Source organism: Salmo salar, chromosome 24 (assembly GCF_965601325.2).
Source record: "Salmo salar chromosome 24, fSalSal1, whole genome shotgun sequence".
NCBI lineage: Eukaryota > Metazoa > Chordata > Actinopteri > Salmoniformes > Salmonidae > Salmo > Salmo salar.
The window spans coordinates 40,180,741-40,200,005 of record NC_138314.1 but is presented as its reverse complement, the minus strand read 5'-3'; positions in this window follow the sequence as shown (position 1 = coordinate 40,200,005).

Sequence of the window (19,265 nt, the reverse complement as noted above, 5' to 3'; positions counted from 1 at the left end):
GTAATGCTGAGTTGAACATGCTATAATACATCATGCTGAGTTGAACATGTTATAGACATCATGCTGAGTTGAACATGTTATAGACGTCATGCTGAGTTGAACATGTTATAGACGTCATGCTGAGTTGAACATGCTATAATACGTCATGCTGAGTTGAACATGTTATAGACGTCATGCTGAGTTGAACATGTTATAGACGTCATGCTGAGTTGAACATGTTATAGACGTCATGCTGAGTTGAACATGCTATAATACATCATGCTGAGTTGAACATGTTATAGACATCATGCTGAGTTGAACATGTTATAGACGTCATGCTGAGTTGAACATGTTATAGACGTCATGCTGAGTTGAACATGCTATAATACGTCATGCTGAGTTGAACATGTTATAGACGTCATGCTGAGTTGAACATGTTATAATACGTCATGCTGAGTTGAACATGTTATAGACGTCATGCTGAGTTGAACATGCTATAGACGTCATGCTGAGTTGAACATGTTGTAGACGTCATGCTGAGTTGAACATGTTATAATACGTCATGCTGAGTTGAACATGCTATAATACGTCATGCTGAGTTGAACATGCTATAACACGTCATGCTGAGTTGAACATGTTGTAGACGTCATGCTGAGTTGAACATGCTATAATACGTCATGCTGAGTTGAACATGCTATAGAGGTCATGCTGAGTTGAACATGCTATAATACGTCATGCTGAGTTGAACATGTTGTAGACGTCATGCTGAGTTGAACATGCTATAATACGTCATGCTGAGTTGAACATGTTATAGACGTCATGCTGAGTTGAACATGTTATAGACGTCATGCTGAGTTGAACATGCTATAATACGTCATGCTGAGTTGAACATGTTATAGACGTCATGCTGAGCTGAACATGTTATAGACGTCATGCTGAGTTGAACATGCTATAATACGTCATGCTGAGTTGAACATGTTATAGACGTCATGCTGAGTTGAACATGCTATAGACGTCATGCTGAGTTGAACATGTTGTAGACGTCATGCTGAGTTGAACATGTTGTAGACGTCATGCTGAGTTGAACATGCTATAATACGTCATGCTGAGTTGAACATGCTATAGAGGTCATGCTGAGTTGAACATGTTGTAGACGTCATGCTGAGTTGAACATGCTATAATACGTCATGCTGAGTTGAACATGTTATAGACGTCATGCTGAGTTGAACATGCTATAGACGTCATGCTGAGTTGAACATGCTATAGACGTCATGCTGAGTTGAACATGTTTTAGACGTCATGCTGAGTTGAACATGCTATAATACGTCATGCTGAGTTGAACATGTTATAGACGTCATGCTGAGTTGAACATGTTATAGACGTCATGCTGAGTTGAACATGCTATAATACGTCATGCTGAGTTGAACATGTTATAGATGTCATGCTGAGCTGAACATGTTATAGACGTCATGCTGAGTTGAACATGCTATAATACGTCATGCTGAGTTGAACATGCTATAGAGGTCATGCTGAGTTGAACATGCTATAATACGTCATGCTGAGTTGAACATGTTATAGACGTCATGCTGAGTTGAACATGCTATAGAAGTCATGCTGAGTTGAACATGCTATAATACGTCATGCTGAGTTGAACATGCTATAGACGTCATGCTGAGTTGAACATGCTATAGACGTCATGCTGAGTTGAACATGTTATAATACGTCATGCTGAGTTGAACATGCTATAATACGTCATGCTGAGTTGAACATGCTATAGAGGTCATGCTGAGTTGAACATGCTATAATACGTCATGCTGAGTTGAACATGTTATAGACGTCATGCTGAGTTGAACATGCTATAGACGTCATGCTGAGTTGAACATGCTATAATACGTCATGCTGAGTTGAACATGTTATAGACGTCATGCTGAGTTGAACATGTTATAATACGTCATGCTGAGTTGAACATGTTATAGACGTCATGCTGAGTTGAACATGTTATAGACGTCATTCTGAGTTGAACATGCTATAATACGTCATGCTGAGTTGAACATGTTATAGACGTCATGCTGAGTTGAACATGCTATAGACGTCATGCTGAGTTGAACATGCTATAGACGTCATGCTGAGTTGAACATGTTTTAGACGTCATGCTGAGTTGAACATGCTATAATACGTCATGCTGAGTTGAACATGTTATAGACGTCATGCTGAGTTGAACATGTTATAGACGTCATGCTGAGTTGAACATGCTATAATACGTCATGCTGAGTTGAACATGTTATAGATGTCATGCTGAGCTGAACATGTTATAGACGTCATGCTGAGTTGAACATGCTATAATACGTCATGCTGAGTTGAACATGCTATAGAGGTCATGCTGAGTTGAACATGCTATAATACGTCATGCTGAGTTGAACATGTTATAGACGTCATGCTGAGTTGAACATGCTATAGAAGTCATGCTGAGTTGAACATGCTATAATACGTCATGCTGAGTTGAACATGCTATAGACGTCATGCTGAGTTGAACATGCTATAGACGTCATGCTGAGTTGAACATGTTATAATACGTCATGCTGAGTTGAACATGCTATAATACGTCATGCTGAGTTGAACATGCTATAGAGGTCATGCTGAGTTGAACATGCTATAATACGTCATGCTGAGTTGAACATGTTATAGACGTCATGCTGAGTTGAACATGCTATAGACGTCATGCTGAGTTGAACATGCTATAATACGTCATGCTGAGTTGAACATGTTATAGACGTCATGCTGAGTTGAACATGTTATAATACGTCATGCTGAGTTGAACATGTTATAGACGTCATGCTGAGTTGAACATGTTATAGACGTCATTCTGAGTTGAACATGCTATAATACGTCATGCTGAGTTGAACATACTATAGACGTCATGCTGAGTTGAACATGTTATAATACGTCATGCTGAGTTGAACATGTTATAGACGTCATGCTGAGTTGAACATGCTCTAGACGTCATGCTGAGTTGAACATGTTATAGACGTCATGCTGAGTTGAACATGCTATAATACGTCATGCTGAGTTGAACATGTTATAGACGTCATGCTGAGTTGAACATGTTATAGACGTCATGCTGAGTTGAACATGTTATAGACGTCATGCTGAGTTGAACATGCTATAATACATCATGCTGAGTTGAACATGTTATAGACATCATGCTGAGTTGAACATGTTATAGACGTCATGCTGAGTTGAACATGTTATAGACGTCATGCTGAGTTGAACATGCTATAATACGTCATGCTGAGTTGAACATGTTATAGACGTCATGCTGAGTTGAACATGTTATAATACGTCATGCTGAGTTGAACATGTTATAGACGTCATGCTGAGTTGAACATGCTATAGACGTCATGCTGAGTTGAACATGTTGTAGACGTCATGCTGAGTTGAACATGTTGTAGACGTCATGCTGAGTTGAACATGCTATAATACGTCATGCTGAGTTGAACATGCTATAGAGGTCATGCTGAGTTGAACATGCTATAATACGTCATGCTGAGTTGAACATGTTATAGACGTCATGCTGAGTTGAACATGCTATAGACGTCATGCTGAGTTGAACATGCTATAGACGTCATGCTGAGTTGAACATGTTGTAGACGTCATGCTGAGTTGAACATGCTATAATACGTCATGCTGAGTTGAACATGTTATAGACGTCATGCTGAGTTGAACATGTTATAGACGTCATGCTGAGTTGAACATGCTATAATACGTCATGCTGAGTTGAACATGTTATAGACGTCATGCTGAGCTGAACATGTTATAGACGTCATGCTGAGTTGAACATGCTATAATACGTCATGCTGAGTTGAACATGCTATAGAGGTCATGCTGAGTTGAACATGCTATAATACGTCATGCTGAGTTGAACATGTTATAGACGTCATGCTGAGTTGAACATGCTATAGAAGTCATGCTGAGTTGAACATGCTATAATACGTCATGCTGAGTTGAACATGCTATAGACGTCATGCTGAGTTGAACATGCTATAGACGTCATGCTGAGTTGAACATGTTATAATACGTCATGCTGAGTTGAACATGCTATAATACGTCATGCTGAGTTGAACATGCTATAGAGGTCATGCTGAGTTGAACATGCTATAATACGTCATGCTGAGTTGAACATGCTATAGACGTCATGCTGATTTGAACATGCTATAGAGGTCATGCTGAGTTGAACATGCTATAATACTTCATGCTGAGTTGAACATGTTATAGACGTCATGCTGAGTTGAACATGCTATAGACGTCATGCTGAGTTGAACATGCTATAATACGTCATGCTGAGTTGAACATGCTATAGACGTCATGCTGATTTGAACATGCTATAGACGTCATGCTGAGTTGAACATGTTATAATACGTCATGCTGAGTTGAACATGCTATAATACGTCATGCTGAGTTGAACATGCTATAGAGGTCATGCTGAGTTGAACATGCTATAATACGTCATGCTGAGTTGAACATGTTATAGACGTCATGCTGAGTTGAACATGCTATAGACGTCATGCTGAGTTGAACATGCTATAATACGTCATGCTGAGTTGAACATGTTATAGACGTCATGCTGAGTTGAACATGTTATAATACGTCATGCTGAGTTGAACATGTTATAGACGTCATGCTGAGTTGAACATGTTATAGACGTCATTCTGAGTTGAACATGCTATAATACGTCATGCTGAGTTGAACATACTATAGACGTCATGCTGAGTTGAACATGTTATAATACGTCATGCTGAGTTGAACATGTTATAGACGTCATGCTGAGTTGAACATGCTCTAGACGTCATGCTGAGTTGAACATGTTATAGACGTCATGCTGAGTTGAACATGCTATAATACGTCATGCTGAGTTGAACATGTTATAGACGTCATGCTGAGTTGAACATGTTATAGACGTCATGCTGAGTTGAACATGTTATAGACGTAATGCTGAGTTGAACATGCTATAATACATCATGCTGAGTTGAACATGTTATAGACATCATGCTGAGTTGAACATGTTATAGACGTCATGCTGAGTTGAACATGTTATAGACGTCATGCTGAGTTGAACATGCTATAATACGTCATGCTGAGTTGAACATGTTATAGACGTCATGCTGAGTTGAACATGTTATAATACGTCATGCTGAGTTGAACATGTTATAGACGTCATGCTGAGTTGAACATGCTATAGACGTCATGCTGAGTTGAACATGTTGTAGACGTCATGCTGAGTTGAACATGTTATAATACGTCATGCTGAGTTGAACATGCTATAATACGTCATGCTGAGTTGAACATGCTATAACACGTCATGCTGAGTTGAACATGTTGTAGACGTCATGCTGAGTTGAACATGCTATAATACGTCATGCTGAGTTGAACATGCTATAGAGGTCATGCTGAGTTGAACATGCTATAATACGTCATGCTGAGTTGAACATGTTGTAGACGTCATGCTGAGTTGAACATGCTATAATACGTCATGCTGAGTTGAACATGTTATAGACGTCATGCTGAGTTGAACATGTTATAGACGTCATGCTGAGTTGAACATGCTATAATACGTCATGCTGAGTTGAACATGTTATAGACGTCATGCTGAGCTGAACATGTTATAGACGTCATGCTGAGTTGAACATGCTATAATACGTCATGCTGAGTTGAACATGCTATAGAGGTCATGCTGAGTTGAACATGCTATAATACGTCATGCTGAGTTGAACATGTTATAGACGTCATGCTGAGTTGAACATGCTATAGAAGTCATGCTGAGTTGAACATGCTATAATACGTCATGCTGAGTTGAACATGCTATAGACGTCATGCTGAGTTGAACATGCTATAGACGTCATGCTGAGTTGAACATGTTATAATACGTCATGCTGAGTTGAACATGCTATAATACGTCATGCTGAGTTGAACATGCTATAGAGGTCATGCTGAGTTGAACATGCTATAATACGTCATGCTGAGTTGAACATGCTATAGACGTCATGCTGATTTGAACATGCTATAGAGGTCATGCTGAGTTGAACATGCTATAATACTTCATGCTGAGTTGAACATGTTATAGACGTCATGCTGAGTTGAACATGCTATAGACGTCATGCTGAGTTGAACATGCTATAATACGTCATGCTGAGTTGAACATGCTATAGACGTCATGCTGATTTGAACATGCTATAGACGTCATGCTGAGTTGAACATGTTATAATACGTCATGCTGAGTTGAACATGCTATAATACGTCATGCTGAGTTGAACATGCTATAGAGGTCATGCTGAGTTGAACATGCTATAATACGTCATGCTGAGTTGAACATGTTATAGACGTCATGCTGAGTTGAACATGCTATAGACGTCATGCTGAGTTGAACATGCTATAATACGTCATGCTGAGTTGAACATGTTATAGACGTCATGCTGAGTTGAACATGTTATAATACGTCATGCTGAGTTGAACATGTTATAGACGTCATGCTGAGTTGAACATGTTATAGACGTCATTCTGAGTTGAACATGCTATAATACGTCATGCTGAGTTGAACATACTATAGACGTCATGCTGAGTTGAACATGTTATAATACGTCATGCTGAGTTGAACATGTTATAGACGTCATGCTGAGTTGAACATGCTCTAGACGTCATGCTGAGTTGAACATGTTATAGACGTCATGCTGAGTTGAACATGCTATAATACGTCATGCTGAGTTGAACATGTTATAGACGTCATGCTGAGTTGAACATGTTATAGACGTCATGCTGAGTTGAACATGTTATAGACGTAATGCTGAGTTGAACATGCTATAATACATCATGCTGAGTTGAACATGTTATAGACATCATGCTGAGTTGAACATGTTATAGACGTCATGCTGAGTTGAACATGTTATAGACGTCATGCTGAGTTGAACATGCTATAATACGTCATGCTGAGTTGAACATGTTATAGACGTCATGCTGAGTTGAACATGTTATAATACGTCATGCTGAGTTGAACATGTTATAGACGTCATGCTGAGTTGAACATGCTATAGACGTCATGCTGAGTTGAACATGTTGTAGACGTCATGCTGAGTTGAACATGTTATAATACGTCATGCTGAGTTGAACATGCTATAATACGTCATGCTGAGTTGAACATGCTATAACACGTCATGCTGAGTTGAACATGTTGTAGACGTCATGCTGAGTTGAACATGCTATAATACGTCATGCTGAGTTGAACATGCTATAGAGGTCATGCTGAGTTGAACATGCTATAATACGTCATGCTGAGTTGAACATGTTGTAGACGTCATGCTGAGTTGAACATGCTATAATACGTCATGCTGAGTTGAACATGTTATAGACGTCATGCTGAGTTGAACATGTTATAGACGTCATGCTGAGTTGAACATGCTATAATACGTCATGCTGAGTTGAACATGTTATAGACGTCATGCTGAGCTGAACATGTTATAGACGTCATGCTGAGTTGAACATGCTATAATACGTCATGCTGAGTTGAACATGCTATAGAGGTCATGCTGAGTTGAACATGCTATAATACCTCATGCTGAGTTGAACATGTTATAGACGTCATGCTGAGTTGAACATGCTATAGACGTCATGCTGAGTTGAACATGCTATAATACGTCATGCTGAGTTGAACATGTTATAGACGTCATGCTGAGTTGAACATGTTATAATACGTCATGCTGAGTTGAACATGTTATAGACGTCATGCTGAGTTGAACATGTTATAGACGTCATTCTGAGTTGAACATGCTATAATACGTCATGCTGAGTTGAACATACTATAGACGTCATGCTGAGTTGAACATGTTATAATACGTCATGCTGAGTTGAACATGTTATAGACGTCATGCTGAGTTGAACATGCTCTAGACGTCATGCTGAGTTGAACATGTTATAGACGTCATGCTGAGTTGAACATGCTATAATACGTCATGCTGAGTTGAACATGTTATAGACGTCATGCTGAGTTGAACATGTTATAGACGTCATGCTGAGTTGAACATGTTATAGACGTCATGCTGAGTTGAACATGCTATAATACATCATGCTGAGTTGAACATGTTATAGACATCATGCTGAGTTGAACATGTTATAGACGTCATGCTGAGTTGAACATGTTATAGACGTCATGCTGAGTTGAACATGCTATAATACGTCATGCTGAGTTGAACATGTTATAGACGTCATGCTGAGTTGAACATGTTATAATACGTCATGCTGAGTTGAACATGTTATAGACGTCATGCTGAGTTGAACATGCTATAGACGTCATGCTGAGTTGAACATGTTGTAGACGTCATGCTGAGTTGAACATGTTATAATACGTCATGCTGAGTTGAACATGCTATAATACGTCATGCTGAGTTGAACATGCTATAACACGTCATGCTGAGTTGAACATGTTGTAGACGTCATGCTGAGTTGAACATGCTATAATACGTCATGCTGAGTTGAACATGCTATAGAGGTCATGCTGAGTTGAACATGCTATAATACGTCATGCTGAGTTGAACATGTTGTAGACGTCATGCTGAGTTGAACATGCTATAATACGTCATGCTGAGTTGAACATGTTATAGACGTCATGCTGAGTTGAACATGTTATAGACGTCATGCTGAGTTGAACATGCTATAATACGTCATGCTGAGTTGAACATGTTATAGACGTCATGCTGAGCTGAACATGTTATAGACGTCATGCTGAGTTGAACATGCTATAATACGTCATGCTGAGTTGAACATGCTATAGAGGTCATGCTGAGTTGAACATGCTATAATACGTCATGCTGAGTTGAACATGCTATAATACGTCATGCTGAGTTGAACATGCTATAGACGTCATGCTGAGTTGAACATGCTATAATACGTCATGCTGAGTTGAACATGCTATAGACGTCATGCTGAGTTGAACATGCTATAGACGTCATGCTGAGTTGAACATGTTATAATACGTCATGCTGAGTTGAACATGCTATAATACGTCATGCTGAGTTGAACATGCTATAGAGGTCATGCTGAGTTGAACATGCTATAATACGTCATGCTGAGTTGAACATGTTATAGACGTCATGCTGAGTTGAACATGTTATAATACGTCATGCTGAGTTGAACATGTTATAGACGTCATGCTGAGTTGAACATGTTATAGACGTCATTCTGAGTTGAACATGCTATAATACGTCATGCTGAGTTGAACATACTATAGACGTCATGCTGAGTTGAACATGTTATAATACGTCATGCTGAGTTGAACATGTTATAGACGTCATGCTGAGTTGAACATGCTCTAGACGTCATGCTGAGTTGAACATGTTATAGACGTCATGCTGAGTTGAACATGCTATAATACGTCATGCTGAGTTGAACATGTTATAGACGTCATGCTGAGTTGAACATGTTATAGACGTCATGCTGAGTTGAACATGTTATAGACGTCATGCTGAGTTGAACATGCTATAATACATCATGCTGAGTTGAACATGTTATAGACATCATGCTGAGTTGAACATGTTATAGACGTCATGCTGAGTTGAACATGTTATAGACGTCATGCTGAGTTGAACATGCTATAATACGTCATGCTGAGTTGAACATGTTATAGACGTCATGCTGAGTTGAACATGTTATAATACGTCATGCTGAGTTGAACATGTTATAGACGTCATGCTGAGTTGAACATGCTATAGACGTCATGCTGAGTTGAACATGTTGTAGACGTCATGCTGAGTTGAACATGTTATAATACGTCATGCTGAGTTGAACATGCTATAATACGTCATGCTGAGTTGAACATGCTATAACACGTCATGCTGAGTTGAACATGTTGTAGACGTCATGCTGAGTTGAACATGCTATAATACGTCATGCTGAGTTGAACATGCTATAGAGGTCATGCTGAGTTGAACATGCTATAATACGTCATGCTGAGTTGAACATGTTGTAGACGTCATGCTGAGTTGAACATGCTATAATACGTCATGCTGAGTTGAACATGTTATAGACGTCATGCTGAGTTGAACATGTTATAGACGTCATGCTGAGTTGAACATGCTATAATACGTCATGCTGAGTTGAACATGTTATAGACGTCATGCTGAGCTGAACATGTTATAGACGTCATGCTGAGTTGAACATGCTATAATACGTCATGCTGAGTTGAACATGCTATAGAGGTCATGCTGAGTTGAACATGCTATAATACGTCATGCTGAGTTGAACATGTTATAGACGTCATGCTGAGTTGAACATGCTATAGACGTCATGCTGAGTTGAACATGCTATAATACGTCATGCTGAGTTGAACATGTTATAGACGTCATGCTGAGTTGAACATGTTATAATACGTCATGCTGAGTTGAACATGTTATAGACGTCATGCTGAGTTGAACATGTTATAGACGTCATTCTGAGTTGAACATGCTATAATACGTCATGCTGAGTTGAACATACTATAGACGTCATGCTGAGTTGAACATGTTATAATACGTCATGCTGAGTTGAACATGTTATAGACGTCATGCTGAGTTGAACATGCTCTAGACGTCATGCTGAGTTGAACATGTTATAGACGTCATGCTGAGTTGAACATGCTATAATACGTCATGCTGAGTTGAACATGTTATAGACGTCATGCTGAGTTGAACATGTTATAGACGTCATGCTGAGTTGAACATGTTATAGACGTCATGCTGAGTTGAACATGCTATAATACATCATGCTGAGTTGAACATGTTATAGACATCATGCTGAGTTGAACATGTTATAGACGTCATGCTGAGTTGAACATGTTATAGACGTCATGCTGAGTTGAACATGCTATAATACGTCATGCTGAGTTGAACATGTTATAGACGTCATGCTGAGTTGAACATGTTATAATACGTCATGCTGAGTTGAACATGTTATAGACGTCATGCTGAGTTGAACATGCTATAGACGTCATGCTGAGTTGAACATGTTGTAGACGTCATGCTGAGTTGAACATGTTATAATACGTCATGCTGAGTTGAACATGCTATAATACGTCATGCTGAGTTGAACATGCTATAACACGTCATGCTGAGTTGAACATGTTGTAGACGTCATGCTGAGTTGAACATGCTATAATACGTCATGCTGAGTTGAACATGCTATAGAGGTCATGCTGAGTTGAACATGCTATAATACGTCATGCTGAGTTGAACATGTTGTAGACGTCATGCTGAGTTGAACATGCTATAATACGTCATGCTGAGTTGAACATGTTATAGACGTCATGCTGAGTTGAACATGTTATAGACGTCATGCTGAGTTGAACATGCTATAATACGTCATGCTGAGTTGAACATGTTATAGACGTCATGCTGAGCTGAACATGTTATAGACGTCATGCTGAGTTGAACATGCTATAATACGTCATGCTGAGTTGAACATGCTATAGAGGTCATGCTGAGTTGAACATGCTATAATACGTCATGCTGAGTTGAACATGCTATAATACGTCATGCTGAGTTGAACATGCTATAGACGTCATGCTGAGTTGAACATGCTATAATACGTCATGCTGAGTTGAACATGCTATAGACGTCATGCTGAGTTGAACATGCTATAGACGTCATGCTGAGTTGAACATGTTATAATACGTCATGCTGAGTTGAACATGCTATAATACGTCATGCTGAGTTGAACATGCTATAGAGGTCATGCTGAGTTGAACATGCTATAATACGTCATGCTGAGTTGAACATGTTATAGACGTCATGCTGAGTTGAACATGCTATAGACGTCATGCTGAGTTGAACATGCTATAATACGTCATGCTGAGTTGAACATGTTATAATACGTCATGCTGAGTTGAACATGTTATAGACGTCATGCTGAGTTGAACATGCTATAGACGTCATGCTGAGTTGAACATGCTATAGACGTCATGCTGAGCTCTAACTCCCCAGGGTGTTGCAGTTTTTTCTCCAAGCCTGTCACAGATTAGACAGAATAAGATGCAATGCAACACAAAATTGTAGATTCCTGTACCCTACTTGTTGACTCTCTTATGATCCTTCAGTATAGCTATGGTCCAAAGCACATGACTGTGTGCTCTCTGAACAGTCAGATGATGCTGCATAGGAAACAAAGTTTAACCAACACAGCCAAATTACATGAATTTCTTCTTTTTCCTCTGGACCATGGATGACGGATATTTCCATCAATGATATTTCAATGTTTTTTTGTTTTTTTGGGGGGGGGGGCAATAGAGGATGTCCTAGGAAGACAATAATGGTTACACTGATTTAATAGAGGTTGGAGAATGCTGTAATGTATTGAACCATGTGCCTGGTGGTGCATGTTGCTGTTTCGGCTGACCTGACGGGTCCTGTCTGAGAGAGCCTGTTTCCAGGGCCATCCCCTGAGAGCTGGGAGTGTGAAATGGAATTCCCCTGTGGGAGAAATGAGGGCAGCAGTACAGATCCAGAGACACACCGCCGAGCATGGCATTGACTCATTTGGCCCTCTTTCATGGTACATTTCAGAGGCACTCATTTGTCAGGGAAAGAGGATAGAAAATATGTCTATGCCTAAAGGTGATACCAAGAAAGACGAGTGTCTATTCAGACTCTCTGGCATCAGCCCTCGATGGTGCCAATGTGAGATGGAATTACAAAGCGCACACTGAGCGCCACCACTGCTTTCCGTGATGCTTGGTTACATTATTCAGGACTGACAACCCACTAGTGTTCTTCAGACATCCTCACAATCACACTGGTGCAATTCCAGCCTATGGCAGTTCAGTTACAATGTTTGGACTGTTTGAGACCCAGCATGTAAAAATCAAGACACTTTCAAATGATCAGTTGAAGACATTTGGACATTTTTTAACTCTTCCACCCGTTGATATTAGAATACATGATGCTGACTTCATATCCTCAAACATGTTCTTGTTTTATAAGACGATAAAAATATGTTTCAACTAACCTGAATATGTCTGTCCTTCTCAAACTTGTAGTGGGTGTTCTCCAAAACATTAACATTCCTGATGTATTTTGCAGTGGGCGATAACCGTGGTCCATATGTTAATATGTTAATGTTATGCCTAAGGGAACTGGCACCATCAAAGACACCATCAAATATAACATGCTGGGTGAGACACATTGTTTTCATGCCTACAACTCACGTCAAACTTTATCAAACAGCTATTTTAAGTTCATGGAGCTCAAGGTTTTACCTTCCTTTCACTCTATAGTGTACTTTTGAAATGGTTGAAAACATCTAGCTTAAGGTTGTCACTTATCTCATAGATGTGCTTTGTTTTTGTCAGTGCTCTGAAATTCAAGCAGGGAAACTGTCTTGACAGCAGGCTTCAGGCAAGGACAAATATAATATTTTGGTGTGCTGTGGGCTTGAGGTCCTCTGTGTGTGTGTGCGTGCGTGCGTGCGCACGTTCATGGGTGCGTGCGTGTGTTTGCGTGTGTGTGCCAGATTCCTGTTTTCCACAGTGAACCTATTAACTTTCTCACAATGACCTTGAAATTGGTGTGAGAAATTGATTAATATGTAAAACCATTGAGAAAACCCTGCTGTGTTCGAATCACCACAACTACTCTGTATTCTCAGTGGTTGTATAGCCCAAAGCTGAATGGATTGGTCCTAACTTAACCTCTCATTTAGAACGCTTTCAATTCATCATGTGTGCACTCACAGGAAACATAGAAATCCTTTATGTAGACAAACACTCTCTATCCTACAGAGTAGTGATCCCATACGCACAACGCTGAAGAAATCAGTGAGTAAAACACACACCCTAGTCTGCGTCCCATAGAGAGAACAGGGTGCCATTTAGGACGCAACTCTGGAAAAGGCTATTGATCAGGAGAAAGTGGTCTGTTTCCCTGACAGGATTATTACAGGGTGCATTACCTCTCCCACATGACTAGGTCCAGGAAATGGTCAATAATAGAATCCTCTGTCAGACACACTCACACTCACTTTATTACCCCTCAGTCGAGCACTCGCTTCATCACCAGACACAACAGTCTCAATCAGCAAAGTGACACTGTTCAACATCCACGACAGAGCGGAGAACGCTAAAAGGAGATCCGTGGCCATCTTTTAAACACGACAGCATGGAGGATAGAGTTTTAGGTTACATTTGTCCCTAAACTTTTTTCTAAATTGGACCCATTAGAGATACATTAATTGTCTGAGATGAAGGGTTGTTGTGGAGTAGAAATCTAGTCTACACTGACAGGCTGGGTATGTTGTTTTGTTGGAAGTGGCTCTTCTATCAAATACATTCAATCACGTCTTGAGCTATAAAACTCAGTATTTTCTTCTGAGAGACTGATGGTTATGATGACCGACATAATAGAAAATTACCATACACATGGGATCTTGAGCCCTGAAAGTATTAAACATTAGTTCACGGTTTCACCTAGACCAGGGTTCTCCAACCCTTTTCCTGGAAAGCTACTGTCTTGTCGGTTTTAACTCCAACCCTGTTCCTGGAGAGCTACCATCCTGTAGGTTTTAACTCCAACCCTGTTCCTGGAGAGCTACCATCCTGTAGGTTTGCACTACAGGAAACCCTAATGTAGCCCACCTGATTCTAATTGTAGCCCACCTAATTAGCTGTTAGTCACAACTGGGGTTGGCGCAAAAGCCTATGGGAGGGTAGCTCTACAGGAACAGGGTTGGAGTGAAAGCCTATGGGAGGGTAGCTCTACAGGAACAGGGTTGGAGTGAAAGCCTATGGGAGGGTAGCTCTACAGGAACAGGGTTGGAATGAAAGCCTATGGGAGGGTAGCTCTACAGGAACAGGGTTGGAGTGAAAGCCTATGGGAGGGTAGCTCTATAGAAACAGGGTTGGAGTGAAAGCCTATGGGAGGGTAGCTCTACAGGAACAGGGTTGGAATGAAAGCCTATGGGAGGGTAGCTCTACAGGAACAGGGTTGGAATGAAAGCCTATGGGAGGGTAGCTCTATAGGAACAGGGTTGGAGTGAAAGCATATGGGAGGGTAGCTCTATAGAAACAGGGTTGGAATGAAAGCCTATGGGAGGGTAGCTCTACAGGAACAGGGTTGGAATGAAAGCCTATGGGAGGGTAGCTCTACAGGAACAGGGTTGGAGTGAAAGCCTATGGGAGGGTAGCTCTATAGGAACAGGGTTGAAGTGAAAGCCTATGGGAGGGTAGCTCTACAGGAACAGGGTTGGAGTGAAAGCCTATTGGAGGGTAGCTCTACAGGAACAGGGTTGGAATGAAAGCCTATGGGAGGGTAGCTCTACAGGAACAGGGTTGGAATGAAAGCCTATGGGAGGGTAGCTCTACAGGAACAGGGTTGGAGTGAAAGCCTATGGGAGGGTAGCTCTACAGGAACAGGGTTGGAGTGAAAGCCTATGGGAGGGTAGCTCTACAGGAACAGGGTTGGAGTGAAAGCCTATGGGAGGGTAGCTCTACAGGAACAGGGTTGGAGTGAAAGCCTATGGGAGGGTAGCTCTATAGAAACAGGGTTGGAGTGAAAGCCTATGGGAGGGTAGCTCTACAGGAACAGGGTTGAAGTGAAAGCCTATGGGAGGGTAGCTCTATAGAAACAGGGTTGGAATGAAAGCCTATGGGAGGGTAGCTCTACAGGAACAGGGTTGGAGTGAAAGCCTATGGGAGGGTAGCTCTATAGGAACAGGGTTGGAGTGAAAGCCTATGGGAGGGTAGCTCTACAGGAACAGGGTTGAAGTGAAAGCCTATGGGAGGGTAGCTCTATAGAAACAGGGTTGGAATGAAAGCCTATGGGAGGGTAGCTCTACAGGAACAGGGTTGGAGTGAAAGCCTATGGGAGGGTAGCTCTATAGGAACAGGGTTGGAGTGAAAGCCTATGGGAGGGTAGCTCTACAGGAACAGGGTTGGGTGTGAAAGCCTATGGGAGGGTAGCTCTACAGGAACAGGGTTGGAGTGAAAGCCTATGGGAGGGTAGCTCTACAGGAACAGGGTTGGAATGAAAGCCTATGGGAGGGTAGCTCTACAGGAACAGGGTTGGAGTGAAAGCCTATGGGAGGGTAGCTCTACAGGAACAGGGTTGGAGTGAAAGCCTATGGGAGGGTAGCACTATAGAAACAGGGTTGGAATGAAAGCCTATGGGAGGGTAGCTCTACAGGAACAGGGTTGGAGTGAAAGCCTATGGGAGGGTAGCTCTACAGGAACAGGGTTGGAGTGAAAGCCTATGGGAGGGTAGCTCTACAGGAACAGGGTTGGAGTGAAAGCCTATGGGAGGGTAGCACTATAGAAACAGGGTTGGAATGAAAGCCTATGGGAGGGTAGCTCTACAGGAACAGGGTTGGAATGAAAGCCTATGGGAGGGTAGCTCTACAGGAACAGGGTTGGAATGAAAGCCTATGGGAGGGTAGCTCTACAGGAACAGGGTTGGAGTGAAAGCCTATGGGAGGGTAGCTCTACAGGAACAGGGTTGGAATGAAAGCCTATGGGAGGGTAGCTCTACAGGAACAGGGTTGGAGTGAAAGCCTATGGGAGGGTAGCTCTATAGGAACAGGGTTGGAGTGAAAGCCTATGGGAGGGTAGCTCTATAGAAACAGGGTTGGAATGAAAGCCTATGGGAGGGTAGCTCTATAGGAACAGGGTTGGAGTGAAAGCCTATGGGAGGGTAGCTCTACAGGAACAGGGTTGGAATGAAAGCCTATGGGAGGGTAGCTCTATAGGAACAGGGTTGGAGTGAAAGCCTATGGGAGGGTAGCTCTATAGAAACAGGGTTGGAATGAAAGCCTATGGGAGGGTAGCTCTATAGGAACAGGGTAAGAGTGAAAGCCTATGGGAGGGTAGCTCTACAGGAACAGGGTTGGAGAGCCCTGGCCTAAACTGACCAAATTGCTAGAATACATCAGCCCAAAAATTTACCACGAAAAGACCACCACTAATTTTGGCCTGTAGACAAAACTGCAAAAACGCAATTCAGATACTGTAAGATTCAGTAGGAAGCTAATCCTCTGTCAATTGTCATCTAAAGCTGGGGATCATTTAGACCCAGTCAAATATCTACTGCAGCCGGCAAAACACACAACAGTTCCAGAACACTAGAGAATATCAGTGTCAACTGGACAAATTGAGCCCGATGGTAAAAGTGGAGGATGGGTGGACAAGAGAAGAAACAGATTGAGGGCAGGCAAAAAGAACAAGAGGATCAGAACGGTGAGAGATGAAGAGATGGAGAGAGAAGCCGGCGATCCGCATCAAGCCCAGAAATAATCAGTGTCCGTGACACAGGGGATCTGGAGTGTCCAGGAACATTCAGCAGTGGAGAAACACATCCAGGTGATGAATTGAAAAGTTCACACAGAATCAGTTCTAGTTGGAAATCAAGGAGGTGGGAAATTGGCAACAACATCAGGAAGGCAGAACCTCAGAGAAGATCCATTCATCATGAGGAGATAAAAGGTTAGATCCCAGGCAGCTTTCTGTGGCCAAAACCAGGCAGATTGCAAGGCTTCAACACCATGCTGTGGCCAAAATCTTTCAGATCAGTCTGCCCTGTGTGCAGGCACACATGACAACATTTGCTCTGTAATTATTAATAATAATTTCAATGTTTATTTTGACTTAATTTATGAAGGGTATCTGCCCAGCACTTGAACATGACTGGGACACAATAATCTCCACGGGGACTTCATTTCGAGAAGTTAATTAAAACAACTCAAGTTGATTCTGTTTTGATTTGAAAATGCCTCCAGGTTTAATTGTTCTATTAGAATTTCTTATCACATGAAGTAGAAAGGATATTCCAACTCTTCAGGTAATCAAAGTGAAGAGGTGACAATTGATGCTGTATGATCTACATTCCACATGTTTTGAAGCATTATGAGTTTTGGATGACGTCACACCTCGAGTTCAATGTATCCGAAGTCTGGAATAGGTCGCCATGTACACTTAGATATCGTTGTCTAGTGAATCAAAAACGTGGTCCAGGGAAAAGGTGGTTGGTGTATACGATAGCCCTGCAAAGATCCACATTCTGTTGTTGTCTCAAAAATGGCCTGTCGGCAGAGGCTGGAAGACAGGAAACACTAGTTTGGTATCGGCAACTGCGTCTTCCCCAGAAATTATTATTATTTCTCTGTCAATTTGATTGACAGCGAGTTGTCTGACCAGAATTAGATATTTTTGTTGTTTTCCCTTTGGGCTCCTCGTTGATATTGGCAGAATGTCTGCACATGCCCAGTCAGGTGAAACCTCTGTGCAATAGAAAAGACATTGCTTAGACTGACACCTGCTGGTTGAGGTAAATAGGCTGTCCTTATACGGACACCGTATTATCAACTACAGTTGGACTATAGAAGTAGAAACGAGTGGAGATTACTATTCTTCAGACGCGTAACAAAAAAAAGGGTTGAGCCATTCTGATGTATACTACATACAACCTGGAAGGATCTAAATGATACTACATACAGCCATGGGTGTCTGGGCACAAGGACTGTGTTAATAAACTATCAAATAAACCTGACATGACTGGACAGTTGGCATGACGACCACATAATGCATGCTGTAGAAGATTTTCTGATATGCTAATAATGACAGTCAGTGATTGACAAGTCTAGGGGAGAGAGATATCTACGGATAGTTGTTTTCCCAGTTATTGTTTTGTTTCTCTATGAGTTCCTGCTCGTCCAGCAGGTGATGTCAACTCAGCTCACTGCAGGAGGAAGAGCAACAGGTGATGTCAACTCAGCTACTGTAACTGCAGGAGGAAGAGCAACAGGCGATGTCAACTCAGCTCACTGCAGGAGGAAGAGCAACAGGTGATGTCAACTCAGCTCACTGCAGGAGGAAGAGCAACAGGCGATGTCAACTCAGCTCACTGCAGGAGGAAGAGCAACAGGTGATGTCAACTCAGCTCACTGCAGGAGGAAGAGCAACAGGTGATGTCAACTCAGCTCACTGCAGGAGGAAGAGCAACAGGCGATGTCAACTCAGCTCACTGCAGGAGGAAGAGCAACAGGTGATGTCAACTCACCTCACTGCAGGAGGAAGAGCAACAGGTGATGTCAACTCAGCTACTGTAACTGCAGGAGGAAGAGCAACAGGTGATGTCAACTCAGCTCACTGCAGGAGGAAGAGCAACAGCTGATGTCAACTCAGCTAACTGCAGGAGATGAGGAAGAGCAACAGGTGATATCAACTCAGCTCACTGCCCACTGTTCCAGACGTCGCTGCATGCTCTCTACTATTCCCAGAGGTTTCACATCAA